Below are 15,512 nucleotides of genomic sequence, written 5' to 3'. Positions count from 1 at the left end.
AGGCAAGGATTTCTCCTGGGCAGAAGTACTGGTGGTATCCATTGTTCCTCTGTTAAGCCCTTCCCCCTCCCAGTGTGCAGAGGCAGTGTCACCATAGCTGAGATGTCATCAAACTGGACAACAGAGGTAGCTCCACCCAGAGCATTCCTTGAAACTGTGCATGCCCCAACTCATGGCCCCACTCAAGCCACATCCAGTTGTATTCTTGATGAGTCTGGTGCTCCTTGCTGAGCCAACTCCAAGACTCGCACTGGTGGCAGCTGGCCTTGGTTTATGGTGTAGCCTCTTAAGGCAACTATAAACACAGCATCTGTGGATTTCTTGCTGAATCTTAAAACATGCGGCCCCAGAGGGGCACAGGGTGGAGCTAAACTTGGCCTACAGCTGAACCCCTATCAGTACTGTGCCACTAGACACGTATTACACAAAGATGTGCTAATAAGACTGGGCAATTAGGATCTTTGCTTATTACATAGAAACAGACACAGAAAGACAGCCATAATAGGAAGAAGCAGAAACCATATGAAAGCAGAACAGAGATCAAGGAGAAATGGAATCAAGCAATTTAACAGATGCATGTTTCAAAACACTGGTTATAAATAGGCTTAGTGAAATTAAGGGAAGTGTAGATGAACTTCGTGAGAACTTTAACAGAGATAAAAAACATGAAAATGAAAATGGAAAGTACAAAATAGCCAGTCAGAAATGAAGAATACATTATTGAGATGAAGAGTATATTAGAGGGAATCAACAGAGTAGATAAAGGAGAGGATTGAATCACTGATATAGAGGATGGGGAAGCCAAGGACATACAATCAGAATGGCAAAAAAAAAAATGAAGTCAAGACTATAATTAAAATTTAAGAAGCCAATGGGACACTATTAAATGTAAAAATATCTGTGTCATGGGGTACCTGAAGGAGAACAAAATTTTGAAGAGCTATTTGAAGAAATAATGATGGAAAATTTTCCTAAACTGCTGAAAGAAATTGACATGCAACCCCAGGAAGCTCAGAGAGTCCCCAAAAAGATGAACCTAAAGAGGCCCACACCAAGACACATTATAACTAAAATGCCAAAGGTAAAATACTAAGAGAGAATCTTAAAAGCCACAATCTTACCTACAAGGGAGCACACATAAGACTGGCAGCTGATTTCTTAAAAGAAACTGTGCAGGACAGAAGGGTTTGGCAAAAAAATATTCAACACGATAAAAATCCAGGATCTACAACCAAGAATACTTTATCCAGCAAAGCTATCATTTAGAGTTGATGACAGATAAAGAGCTTCCCAGACAAAAAGAAGCTAAAGGAATTTATCACCACCAAGCTAGTATTGCAGGAATTTTTGGAGAGACCTCTTTAAGAGGAAAAACCATGTATAAAAAACAGGAATAAAGAATGGTAATAACTACATTCCTATCAATAGGTACCTCAAATGGAAAAGAATTAAGTGCTCCAACCGAAAGACAGAGTGGCTGAATGGATGAGAAAACAAGATCCCTACATATGCTGCCTACAACAGACTCACTTGAGATTAAATGATACACACAGACTAAAAGAAGGGGATGGAAATAAATATTCCTTTGATGGACTTACAGGGTATTGCGCTGAATGAAGTAAGTCAGAGAAAGAAAGATAATTATCACATGATTTCAGGTACATGTGGAATCTAAGGAACAAAATAAACAACAACAACAACAAAAATAGAAACAAACTCATAGATACCGAGAATATTTTGAGGACTACTAGATGGGAGTGGGGTTAGAGAGATGGCGAAAAAAAGCCAAATGAATTAAGCAGTACAAATAGATATGAAGATATAAAGTGTAGTATAAGGAAAATAGTTAACAATGTTGTAATAAATATATAAGGGGAAAGTGGGGTACTATATTTAGTGGAGTGATCACTTTTTGAGTTATATAGATTTATAATCACTATGCTATACAACTGAAATTAATATATTATTATATGTCAACTATAATTGAAAAAACTCATTATTGAATTGTACAATGTAAATATGAGCAACTAACTGTATATTATATTTCAATAAAGCCAGGAATTTAAAAAAAAAAAACGTTGAATAAAAATAAAAACAAAGGATATGTTAGAAATGTTATAGGCGGTCCTCAAAGCCTAAAATAATTGCTATCTAGCTCTTCACAAGGTTGGCCAGTTTCTAAAATAGATGACCAGTTAGGTTTTTTAAATGATGACAATCTATGATTCTAGTTTTTGGTTGATTTTTAATTGTTTTAATGTCTAGAGTTTGTTTTATTTCCTTTTTAATTTTCACATTTACACCAAAATGTGTGCAATCCATTTAATTATAGGCCATTAAAATTAAAGGGCCTGTAGAGGTCATTCATTTCATCCAGACTTTCATTTTCAAATGAGGAAATTGAGGGCCAGAGAAGTTATCATGTCATCTACGTATAGTTCTATTTCTCTTGGAAACTGCTGGGATAGCTGCAACCCTCACTAATCCATCCCCGTTTTAAAAATAATTTTTATTAAAGTATAGTGGGATGATATTAGTTTCAGGTGTACAACATAATTGAACATTTATATAATTTATGATGTGCTCACAAGTCTAGTAATCTTCTCTCATCATGCAAAGTTATTATAATATTATTGACTGTACCATGCATGCCATCAGCACTACAATAAATAGGTGTGTCTTACCAATATGAAATGTGTTGAGAAGGGAACTTATTTCCAGTTACCACGCATGGCTATACCTGGCTTCCTGCCACATTCTAAAATATACTTTTCTTTCTGCTATATTCCTGAGGTTTCCACACTTGGCAGCCAAAGGCATCATTCATTTTATTGATTCCTGTGTACAGTCATTGACATCCTTGATTTTTTTAAAATGTATTTTGTTTACTTATTTACTTTTTGATAGTATGGGAGAGAAGTTGTTTGCTAATGAGCATAGCCATCCAGCCTGCCTGGTGGTCTGATTTACAGCTTTGGCCCCTTGGTGCCCTACTTTCACAATTGGACCACTAATGTGGGCTTAAACAAAACGATCTGTGTTTCATTCAAAGAGTTAACATGCATTTATTGAGTACCTACTATGCACCAGACAGCTTAGTACTTACAGATAGTGTATGCATTATTGGACTCATTATCTAACCACTTTTTTATTTAAAGTGTGAATGTCACTATCACACACTTGTTTTTTGTTTTTTGTTTTTTTCCAGAGTACCATGATGTATGCAACATTAGGTTTTTCTTTTAGGTTTTGTGATGCAAAATGTGAGCCTTGGCAAAAAGAACCAGGGGAGCAGGCCTCAGGGACAGAACTCTTGATAAACTTCATATTTGGAATTAGTAGCTCTCCCCTTCTAAGGCCTTAGAAGAGTTAAGCTCCTAAAAATGAACAATTCCCTCTAGACTAGGGGATGCCTATCTCTTGGATAAAGAGTAAATTTAGTTGAACTACTTTCCCTAAGCTGCTATTGGAGGTTTACCTCTCTTGTCCTGAGAAGCTCTGTAGTGAGTTGAACTGTGTACCCCAAGAACATATGTCCAAATCCTAATAGTACTTGAGAATGTGACCTTATTTGAAACTGGAGACTTTGTGGATATAATTGAATTAAGGATCTTGAGATGAGGATCCTGGATTTAAGGTGGGCCCTGAATGCAATGACTAATGTTATTGTAAAAGAGGGGGAGTTTTGTGAAAATGAGAAACAGATGGAAATGCCACGTGAAAGTGGAGGCAGGGATTAACATGATGCAGCAAATCTAAAAGTACCAAGGGATGCTGACAGTATCCAGACGCTAGGAGAGAGGCATAGAATAGGTTATCTTTCAGAGCCTCTGGAAGGAATCAACCCTGTTAACACCTTTGTGTTGCTGCAGATTCGTGGTTCCAAGGTAAAGGGTACCAGACTCGGGCTCTTGAAAGAAAATGCAGGGAGTCTTAGGCAACTGCAACATAGCTCTTTATTCTAGTAAGGGCACAGCCTGCCTCACAGAGTGGCAGTGTTATGCAGCAAGGGCACGGCACACCCTCACATGGTGGTGATGTCTTTCCATTCACAGGTTAAACAATACTGGCACACTGCCAGATGATGGGAGCCCACGCCCACTTACCAGGCACATAGTTACATAAGGGGAGAAGTGCTGAGTTTCTTCCATTCAGAAGTTAGCTACAGGTATGGGAGGGAGCCTGACTATGGTTATCTTTCTTTTTCTACACAACTTTGATTTCAAACTACTGGCCTCCGGAACTGTGAGAGGATACACTTCTGTCTGTTTAAGCCATCAAATTGTGATAGTTTCTTATGGCAGTCCTAGGAAACTAATATAAACTCTTACTTTTTGTTCTATTCAAAGTTCCCCTGGTGTGTATTGGGTATAAATAAAGAGGGTTTATATCTCTTGTTCAATCAACCATTATTAGTTTTATCCTGTGCTAAAGAAATGTGATTTTTTATACTCTAATTTATAGTAGCAACTTAATCATTATATAATTTTGACTGGATACAAGTATATTAAAACAAAGACTTTTCTTTCCTTCTGTTATCACTATTAATCATAGAGATATAGAGAACCAAATATTTTGTACATGATAACACACATTCAGGTTTTTTTTTTTTGCCCTAACTACAGTTGACATTCAATATTATTTTATGTTAGTTTCAGGTGTACAACATGATTTTTAGATATTTATATAACTTATTAAGTGATCCCTCTATCTAATAACTACCTGGCACTATATATTGCTATTATAATATTATTGATTATGTTACCCATGCTATACTTTATATCCCTATATACTATTTTGTAACTGCCGATTTTTACTTAATTCATTCACCTTTCTCACACATACCTCATCCCATCTTCCACCTGGGAACCATTAGTTTGTTCTCTATATCTATGAGTTTATTTCTGTTTTGTTTGCTCATTTTTCATTCTTTAGATTCCACATATAAGTGAGATCATATGGTATTTGTCTTTCTCAGCTTGATTTATTAAACTTAGCATAATACTCTTTAGGTCCATCTATGTTGTTGCAAATGGTAAGATTTCATTCGTTACAGTCGAGTAATATTCCTTTGTATATATGTACTACCTCTATCCAATCTTCTATTGATGAACACTTAGGTTGCTTCCATACCTTGGCTATTCTAAATAGTGCTGCAGGATACACAGAGGGCATTTATCTTTTCAAATTAGTATATTGCGTTTTTTCTAATAAATAACCAGAAGTGGAATTGTTGGATCATAAAGAAGTTCTATTTTCATTTTTCGGGGAAACATCCATACTGTTTTCTACAATGGCTGTCCCAGTTTGCAGTCACACCAACAGTGCATGAGGGTTCTCTCTTCTCCATACCCTCACCAACACTGGTTTTTTGATTTATTGATGACAACCGTTCTGACAGGTGTGAGGTGATATCGCCTGGTGTTTTTAATTTGCATTTCGCTAATGATTAGTGGTGTTGAGCATCTTTCATATGTCTATTGGCCACATGTATGTCCTCTTCAGAAAAATGTCAGGTTAGGTCCTCTGCACATTTTTTAATTAGATTGTTTCTTTTATATTGCTGTTCAGTTGTATGAGTTCTCTATAAATTTTGGATTTAACTCCCTATCAGATGTATCATTGGAGAATATCTTCTCCCATTTAGTAGATTGTCTTTTTGATTCATTGGTGGTTTTCTTATTGTGAAAAGCATTTTAATTTGATATAGTCTCATTTGTTTATTTTTTTCTTTTATTTCTCTTGCCTGAGGAGATATATCAGATGAAATATTACTAAGAGCAATGTCAGAGTTTACTGCCTATGTTTTCTTCTAGGAGTTTTATGGTATTGGTTCTTAAATTTAAGGCTTTAATTCATTTTGAGTTTTTCCTTGTATATGGTATAAAAAGTTGATCCAGTTTTTTTTTTACATATATCTGTCTAGTTTTTCCAAGACCATTTATTGATTAGACTGTCTTTACCCCATTGTATATTCTTGTCTCTTTTGTCATAGATTAAATGACCATGTTGACAAGGGTTTATTTCTGGGCTCTCTATTCTCTGCCATTGATCTGTGTGTTGGTTTTTATTACAGTACCATGCTGTTTTGATTACTATGACCTTGTAGTATGGTTTGATATCAGATAATGTGAAATCTCCATTTTCTTTTTTTCTTTCTCAAGATTGCTGTGGCCATTTAGGGTCTTTCATGGTTCTATATAAATTTTAGGATTATTTGTTCTAGTTCTGAGAAAAATTACATCGGTATGATAGGAATTGCATTGAATTTATTGATTGCTTTGATTGGTATGGACATTTTAATTATGTTAATTCCTCCTATCCATGAGCACAATATATGTTCAGTTTATTTGTACCTTCTTCAATTATTTTATTTGATACCTCATAATTTTCTGAGTATACTCCATTTGGTTAAATTTATTCCTAAGTATTTTATTTATTTTTTGATGCAATTGTGTATGAAATTGTTTTTTTTTTAATTTCTCTTTCTGATAAGTTGTTATTGGTGTGTAGAAAAGCTACTGATTTCTCAATATTAATTTTGTATCCTGCTACTTTACTGAATTCATCTATCAGTTATAATAATTTTGGTGGAATCTTCAAGGTTCTCTCTGTATAGTATCGTCTTATCTTCACTTTCAATTTGGACACCTTTTATTTCTTTTTCTTGTCTGCATGCTGGGGCTAGGACTTCCAATACTTTGTTTAATAAAAGTAGTGAAAGTGAGCATCCTTATTGTGTTCCTAATCATAAGCAAAATACTTTAAGCTTTTCCCCTTTGAGTATGATGTTAGCTGTGGGTTTGATGTATATTTTCTTTATGATGTTGAGGTGTTTTTCCTCTACCCCACTTTGCCAAGAGTTTTTAACACAAATGAATGTTGAAATTTGTCAAATGCTTTTTCTGCATCTATTGATATGATTATATAATTTTTAACTTTCAATTTGTTTTTGTGGCATATCGCATTAATTGATTTGTGGATATTGAACCAACCTTACACCCCTAGAATAAATCCCACTTGATCATTTTAAAGTATATTTTTAATGTATTGCTGAATTTAGTTTGCTAATATTTTTTTGTAGATTTTTACATCTATATTCATTGGCTTATAATTTTCTTTTTTGGTAATGTCTTCATCTGGATCTGAAATCAGGGTAATGGTGGCCTCATAAAATCAGTTTAAGTGCTATCTCTCTCCTAAAATTTTTGGAATATTTTGAGAAACATAAGTATTAATTCTTCTTTGAATGTTTGGTAAATTCACCTGTGAATTCATTTGGTCCAGGACTTCTGTTTGTTGCAAGTTTTCTGGTGACTTATTTGATTCCTTTGGTAGTAATGTGTTTGTTCAAATTTTCTGTTTCTTCTTGATTCAGTCTTGGAAGATTTTGTGTTTCTATGAATGTATTCATTACTTCTGGATTGTCCAATTTGTCAGCATATAATTTTTCATAGCTTTTTTTTATAATCCTTTGTACTTTTGTGGTGTGAGTTGTCACTTCTCTTTCGTTTTTAATTTTATTTATTTAGGTCCTCTTCCTTTTTTTCTCTTGATGAGTCTGGTTAAATGTTTATAATTTTTTGATATCTTTTAATAGAACTAAGCATTGGTTTAATTGATCTTTTATATATATTTTTAGACTCTATTTTGTTTATTTCCATTCTGAGCTTTATTATTTTCTTCCCTTTACTCACGTTGGGCTTTATTTACTGTTATTTTTCTAGTTCCTTTAAGTATAATGTTAGATTGTTTATTTGAGATTTTTCTTGTTTCTTGAGGTAGGTCTGTATTGCTATAAATGTCCCTGTTATGACTGCTTTTGCTGTGTCCCATAGATTTGGGGTAGTTGTGTTTTCATTTTCATTTGTCTCAAAGTAGTTTTTAACTTCTTTCTCGATCTCGTTCTGAACTCACTTATTGTTATATAGGAAGTTATTTAGCCTCCATGTATTTGTGTGGTTTTCACTTTTTTCTTGTAATTGATTTCCAGTTTTATACAATTGTGGTTGGAGAAGACACTTGATATAATTTAAAACTTTTTAAATTTATTGAGACTTGTTTTATAATTTAACATGTTGTCTATCTTTGAAAAAGTTTTGCGTGCACTTGAGAATAATGTCTATTCTGCCTCTTTCAGGTGAAATACTCTAAAAATATCAATTAAGTCTATCTCTTCTAATGTGTCATTTATGGCTGCTGTTTCCTTGATTTTCTTTCTGAAAAATCTGTTCATTGGTGTCAATAGAGTATCAAAGTCTCTTTTCATCTCTCCCTTTGTGTCAGTCAATATTTGTTTTATATATTTAGGTGTTCCTATGTTATATGCATAAATGTTGACAAGGATTAAATCCTCTTGTCAGATTGATACCTTTATTATTATATAATTTTCCTTTTAGTCTCTTATAATAGCCTTTGTTTTAAAGTTTATTTTGTCTGATATAAGTATTGCTACTCCAGCTTTTTTTCATTTTCATCACATGAAATATGATTTTCCATCCCTTCACTTTCAATCTGTGTGTGTCTTTTGATCTGTAATGGGTCTCTTGTAGATAGCATGTGTATGGGTCTTGTTTATTATTATTCATCTACTCTATGTCTTTTGTTTGGAGCATTTAATTCATTTGCATTTAAAAAGATTATTGACAGGGACATAGTTCTTCTTTTACTGTTTATGTTCTCTTCTTTTTTCTCTCTCTTCTTCTTGTTAAAGTAGTTCTTTAAATATTTCTTGTAATGCTGGTTTTATGGTTATGAACACCTTTAGCTTTTTCCTTTCTGGGAAGCACTTTATCTCTCCTTCAATTTTAAATGATAGGCTTTCTGGGTAGACTAGTTTGGTTGCAGTTTCTTGTTCTCCATTACTTTGAATATTTCATGTCAATCCTTTCTTGTCTGCAAAATTTCTGTTTGATAAATCAACTGACAGTCATGGGAGCTCTTTTGTAAATAACTAGTATTCTTTCTCTTGCTGTTTTGAAGATTCTCTTTTTGTTGTCACCCTTTGGCATTTTAATTATGATGTTTCTTGGTATGGGCTTACTTGGATTCATCTTATTTGGGACTGCACTTTCTGGATTTGTATGCCTAATTCCTTCACCAGGTTAGGGAAGATTTCAGTTATTGTTTATTCTAATAGGTTTTCAATACCTTGCTCTCTCTCTCTTCACTTTCTGATTCCCCTATGATGCAAATGTTTGATGCTTGGTGTTGTCCTAGAGACCCCTTAAACTATTCTCATTTTTATTTTTTTCTTTTCTTCTGTTCCAATTGGGTGTTTTCTGCTACCTCGTCTTTCAAATCACTGATTTTATCCTCTGTTTCCTCTAACCTGCTAGTGCTTCCTTCTAGTGTAGTCTTCATTTCAGTTACTGTATTCTTTCTTTCTAACTGATTGTTGTTCATGATTTCTATGTCTTTTAATGATTACTATCTCAATGTTGAAGTTCTCACTAACTTATATGAGCATCCTTATAACTATTTGTTTACCTACATTTTTTTTTCTTTTCTGGAGTTTTCTTCTGTTCTTTCATTTGAGGCATAATTCTTTGTTTCTTCCAGGTGTGTTCTTTATAGTTTTCGCAGAAATTTGTTCTTTTTAAAAAAATATGTACTTATAGACTTCAGATATTAGTGAAGTTTTTTCTCATAGCTGAGTTCTTAAGTCTATGGATTTGTAAGTCAAAGTCTAACTCTTTTTTTCTAATACACGCTATGATATTTTATTATAAGAAGGTACATATTTCTAGATCCTTTGATGACCTTTCCTTTTATGGGGCCCAGATTAGAGAGTGGAAAATTTTTACAGTTATGAGTATATCTTTGCTGCGACTCTTCTTATTTATGTGTTTCCCAGAGAAGGCTGACTTAATTCTCACTGGGTCTCAGATGTTCATCTTTTGCTTCTCAAATTTAAATTTGTATACTCTCAGTGCAACAGAGAGTAAGAAACATGTTTAGTGTATGATCATTTGTGTCTAAATTTCCATACAATCTGGAAATATGTAGCAAGAAGTGAAAGAATTCCTCCTGAGCATTCTTCCCACTGTTTCCTTATAGCTAATGAATGCTCATCTTCAAGGTGGGAATGGGGGTACAGGCATAATATTGAGAATGAGACTCTTATCACCTCCATCTCCAGTGTCTAGAGTCTTATGGGCAGGTCATATTTGAAACATCTTCACATAAAAGGAAAAAAAAAAAAAACACTCAACCGCTTCTATGATATTACCATAAAGGAAATGTGTTAGGATATATGGAGAAAGAAAAATATATGCCAAACTGGCCAAGATCTGTTAGCAAGAGTGATGTCACAGGTGTAAGAAATCTTTTCCATCAGTGAGGGGAGACTGAAAGTTTGAAAGATATAGACTGATCAAAATAGGGAGTATCTTGAAAACCACACAGAGGAATTTAGAATTAAATAATAGTATACATGTATTTATGTGTCTGTACTATATATCCTGCCCAATCTTTTCCAAAAAGAATATAGGTAAACACACATAAAGAGGCAGTAAAAACAAATTTCGGAAAGGTGATCAAAAGATAGTTATAACTGTTTTGCCCTTCTGCCCCACCCCCTGTCATAGCAATTATCTTGCATGTCTATGTTATTCTCATGCATATCCTGGACCACCACTGGACACACCATATATTTACTTGTTTATTTTGTTTATTTTCTTACTCTCCTAATTAGAATGTGAGTTGCATCAGAGTTGATATTTTTGTCTGTTTTGTTCTCTCGCTATTCTCAGTGTCTAGAATGATGCTGGGTAATAGTAGATGTCTAATACTTATTCTTGATATATAATTATACTAGGAGCAAGAAAGGGAATTAATCTAGATTATCGAGTCATGACAAAATGAAAAAGTCTATAGTGGTGATGGTGCCTAAGTGAGTGAAGCCAATAAGGGGTGCTTGACGTAATTCTGTCCTTACATGAGGAAAACAGAACCTGGTCCAGGATGGTAGCAGGAATGAATGAAGAGGAAAAAAGGAATCTTGAATTCATCATGTGATCCTACCCTTGTTTTCTGCAGAACTATTCCTGCTTCAACTGTCCTTCCTGCCCAAGTGGATGTAAGAGTTAGAGAGAAATTTTTCCTAAAATTAGAAGTATCTACATTTGCTTCTCTTCAGTAATAAGTTCTAACCATTTGAAAGAATATTTTTCACATGCCTCTTGAGTTGCTGATAATTGTTATTAATGGGATCTCTATTATTTTCCCTGATTGACCTACAGAACAAAAGAATAAAAGTCTTAAGGAAGTAGAATTAATAACTCTATTACAATGCATCATAGAGATAAGCCAGTAATTGCAAGGTCAGATGGGCACACACATATGGATTATTGGTTGGTTACACTACAATGAAAGAGCAAATCTTTCACAGAAGATTATGAATAATGTTTCTCATAAAGACAAGAGATTCATTATCCCAGAAAAACTTTCCTCTGAACCTGACACCATCAACAGTCATAATAATGAAATATTAATAACAAATTTGAGAATCTATCAGGAATAAATTTCTCATCCCACTGTAATGAGCTTCATGTTTCTAATTTTAGAAGGCAGCTAAATGAAATATTACTGAAAGCAGTAACAAAAAAATGTGTTTTGCATTGGGGGCCAAGTCAAGATTATTGTTTCATAAAGAATAGATTTGTAGAGGTGGAAGATGGGAGTTTAGATGATTTTCCTATTATCATGTTAACTGCTATTTTCTCATATAATTTTATTTATTTTCCAAGCTAATGACTTGAAAATTAGGTAAGTATGCCTGTGCCCCCATAGAAATGATTGCATTAGTTAATCTAATTTTAGAGGAAAATTGTCTTTGAATGTCTTTTTTTTTTCCTGTAAGCATGTGTGTAATTATATCTTTATATTAAAAGAGATTGAAGAATTATATTTATTGGTTCCCTAGCAACCATAGGCACTCTGGATTTTTCAGCTAGAGATCAAAACTAGAATCTTAACATAGAAGTAAAATAATATGTTTATTAGTAAAATTATTGCATGTGGTAATTTTGAAAGACAACCAGGAAAAAAGAAATATGATCTCATCAATATATCTTTATTTTTCTGATCAACATAAAACGATCAAATGCTATATTTCGCATCTACATTCAGCTTACCTTCTTTGTGGTTTTAACTACTCACATTGAGATATCTGAATGTATCAGTACAACATACTTACATTTTTTTTAGATATAAAAATGGATAGATGTCACTTTAATACAAATCCAAAGAAAATAATTTAGGGTTAGTATATATGTTGCTGCTTTCATACATGTTGATATTCATGATCTTTCATACTTTGAGTTGTGTCTTCTACAGTGCAGACAGGCTCACATTGGATACTCTTACTCCAATTTGTAATCAAATGCATTCATCAAAAGACAGTTGAGAATTATCTAAAATTTGATTATGGTGATGGCTGCTCAATTCGGCAAACATACTAAAAATGACCAAACTGTACACTTTAAATAGAGAATCTTACTACCGTAAGATTAAGTTGTTATCATTTTTTTAAGCATTCGAATCCCTCAGCCCCTGCAGCTTTTATTACCCTTTCTCTTTCTCAGCAGTGCCTCTAAAAATGATGGCATCTTCTAACTTGGCCTCATGACCACTCTCAGACCCTTCATGAAATATAAAATTGCCAAAAAGAGATACAATATATTCAGCTGATACCAGTCCACGGCTTCTGTTAAAATTAAGCCTAACTAGAAGAAATCTAGAGGCACCGATGGTAGAATGAGTTTGAGATACAATGGTCAGATCCTGATGTCTAATGCTAATTATAGAAACAACATGAAAACTGAGCATGTGCTGCCCAGAGGCTTCTGGAATTTCTTGTGCACAAAGTCAAGAAATGGAGATAGCTGCCAATGATATGCAACCAATCTTCCTATGGTAAGATTGCACATAATATTTATTCCAAACAACTCAAAGTCATTGTGTAAAAAGCAGTTTATCTGGCTGTTAGGTTCACCAAAGACGATGCTAGACTGTGGAGTGAGAAAAATGAATATCAGTTCTCATTGCATAATTTAGTTGTGTTATATAGATAGCACTATAAATTCCTAAATAAGCAGATGGCCAAGGTCAGAATCAGGGTTATAATTTGTGACCACAAAACAGTAATATTATGTATGTCAACTGTAATTTAAAAATTATACACACACACACACACACACACACATATAATATTGTATATATATGAAAAGAAAAAAATGAGTAAGATTGTTTCATGCGGTGATTAAATTCAGGACTCGGTGGACTCCTAAATTTTGTCCTGTATGTTACAGTTCTCATATACATAACTATTTTTTCCTGCTTACATCTAACATGGCAACTGCTATCACTTTTAAAACATCTTTTTAAAATTTTCCATGATTTATGGATTACCTCAATTTCCAATGTGATTATCCAAATGAAATTAACTGAATGAGATTAGCCAAATTCATAATTACCAACCCACTGTTACACAACTGAATATTTTGTAAATGCCTCATTAGTGCAAGATAGGGTGGTCACTCCTTTGGAGAATTTACAGATGAGCTAGACAGGATTATTGCCATAAAGGTAAAATTTCTAGATGGTTGTACTACAAAGCAGAATCCAGTAAATGCAAAATAGAGGAGGTAAACCACACCTTAGGATTTCAAAGAATCACTGCTGGATGAGATCAGGAAGTGTTTGAAAACATAAGTAGCATTTCTGGTTAATCTTTAAAGATGGGATATATACTTTTATGGATGGAGATGAGTTAGAGAAAAACTTTCCAGATATAGGAAGCAACAAAAGCAAAGGCAAACAAGTGGGAAAGGTGTAGGAGAGGGACTCACTAAATATTATTGAATATTTAAGAATAATTGATCAGCTGGCATTAAGTACGTGATGTATGGGAGGTATAGTGTTGGCACTATAGGGGATCCAAAGAAATATAAAATTCTATGCTTGAATCAAGCTAGATGTCCAGAAAGGTATATATCAAGATCTACCTATTTTTGTAGTTCCTCACTAGAGCCACTCCTTCTCCCCAAGTTGAGTTTTAATGTTCTGGACTCTGCTGTTTCATAAGAAACAGCTAAAGGAAGGCTATTAAAGTACTGTTAAAGATATCATTCTGTATATCACTTGGTGCCTCTTATGAGGCCATGCGAGCAATTTATTTGAAACTACATTCTAGAAAGTGGTTTGTTTACCATGAAAAGAAATGGTATGAATTTTTAATTTTGAGAATTAAATATCCTTTCCTTTTTTATTTGACTGCCAGAAAGTTTAAATCCAAATTTGAGGCTCAATTACAGCAAATAGATTTTGCTTTATGGTCTACATAGAATATTACTTTAAAATTAATTAATTCAATGCATATTTATTGAGTACCTACTATATGCCAGGTACTGAGTATACAGTGACAAATGAAATAGACATAAACTCTGCTCTCAAGGAGCTTATAGTCTAATGGGAAATTTATATAATAAATAAGTAAATCAACAAATATGTGTAATTTGTAATTTGTCCTGGTCCTGATTTCCTCTTTTATTTATCATTAGCTTTCTAAATGTATTCTTATTGTAAACTACCTCTGTGGAATGAGGTAGAATATATATAAATGCATAAATAAATATCATAGCTATATGAAAACATTGCTTTGTGAAAATACAATCTATTTTCAGTAAATGGACTTGATATGTAGGAATTTTTTTTTTTTAACTAGAACATGTCCATAGTTATATCAGCTGATGAAATGGAATTTCTAAAGTTAACATCTTTTGTTTTTAAAGCAGAAGGGACAGAGAAAAGAAATTTTTAATATATGCTATCGACTCTTGATACACCTCTGGAAAACACACACACACACACACACTCACACACACACACACACACACACACACAAATTTCACACTATATGGTCTAGTCCCATTACAATCTTTTCCACATAACCGATTTCTATGCCTCTGCCAATGATACACTCATTACAACTGTAGGGTTAACTCAGAACACAGCCCCTCCATGTACTCAGAAGACAGATAGTTACCTGTCCTGCAGCCATAAGAAAGGCAGTGCGCAAAACGTTATCGGTGGTGTCAGCTCCCAAGGACATTTTGTGTTGTTCTCATGGACATTATCTGCTTGCTTTGCTCAAGAAGAAGACTGGTTCGCTGTTCTCATGGATACTATCTTCTTCTGTAACTAAGCAGCACATCTTGCTCCAATCTACCTGAAAAGATGGTGCCTCTCCCAACAAGGTAATTCCCTTCCCCCTTGCTTGGGGATAAAACATTGCTTGCCTTTGGTGGGATGCCTTTTCCTGCTGCTCCTACCAGCCACTGCTGAAGCTTCCCTGCCTTCTTAGTAATAAACAGTGTGTCTCACCCCTCTGGTATTCTGGTCTTGGTGGTTTTTTCAGAAATATCAATGCTCAGGTGCAAGTTCCAGGCCTGGGGATCCTGTGTTACAACAATTAAGTCCTAGAATAAAGGATTTGCCCAGTCCTCTCG

The sequence above is a fragment of the Pteropus vampyrus genome, unplaced genomic scaffold, assembly GCF_000151845.1.
Source record: "Pteropus vampyrus isolate Shadow unplaced genomic scaffold, Pvam_2.0 Scaffold710, whole genome shotgun sequence".
In the NCBI taxonomy this organism is placed as follows: domain Eukaryota; kingdom Metazoa; phylum Chordata; class Mammalia; order Chiroptera; family Pteropodidae; genus Pteropus; species Pteropus vampyrus.
Note: the sequence above shows the minus strand (reverse complement) of the source record.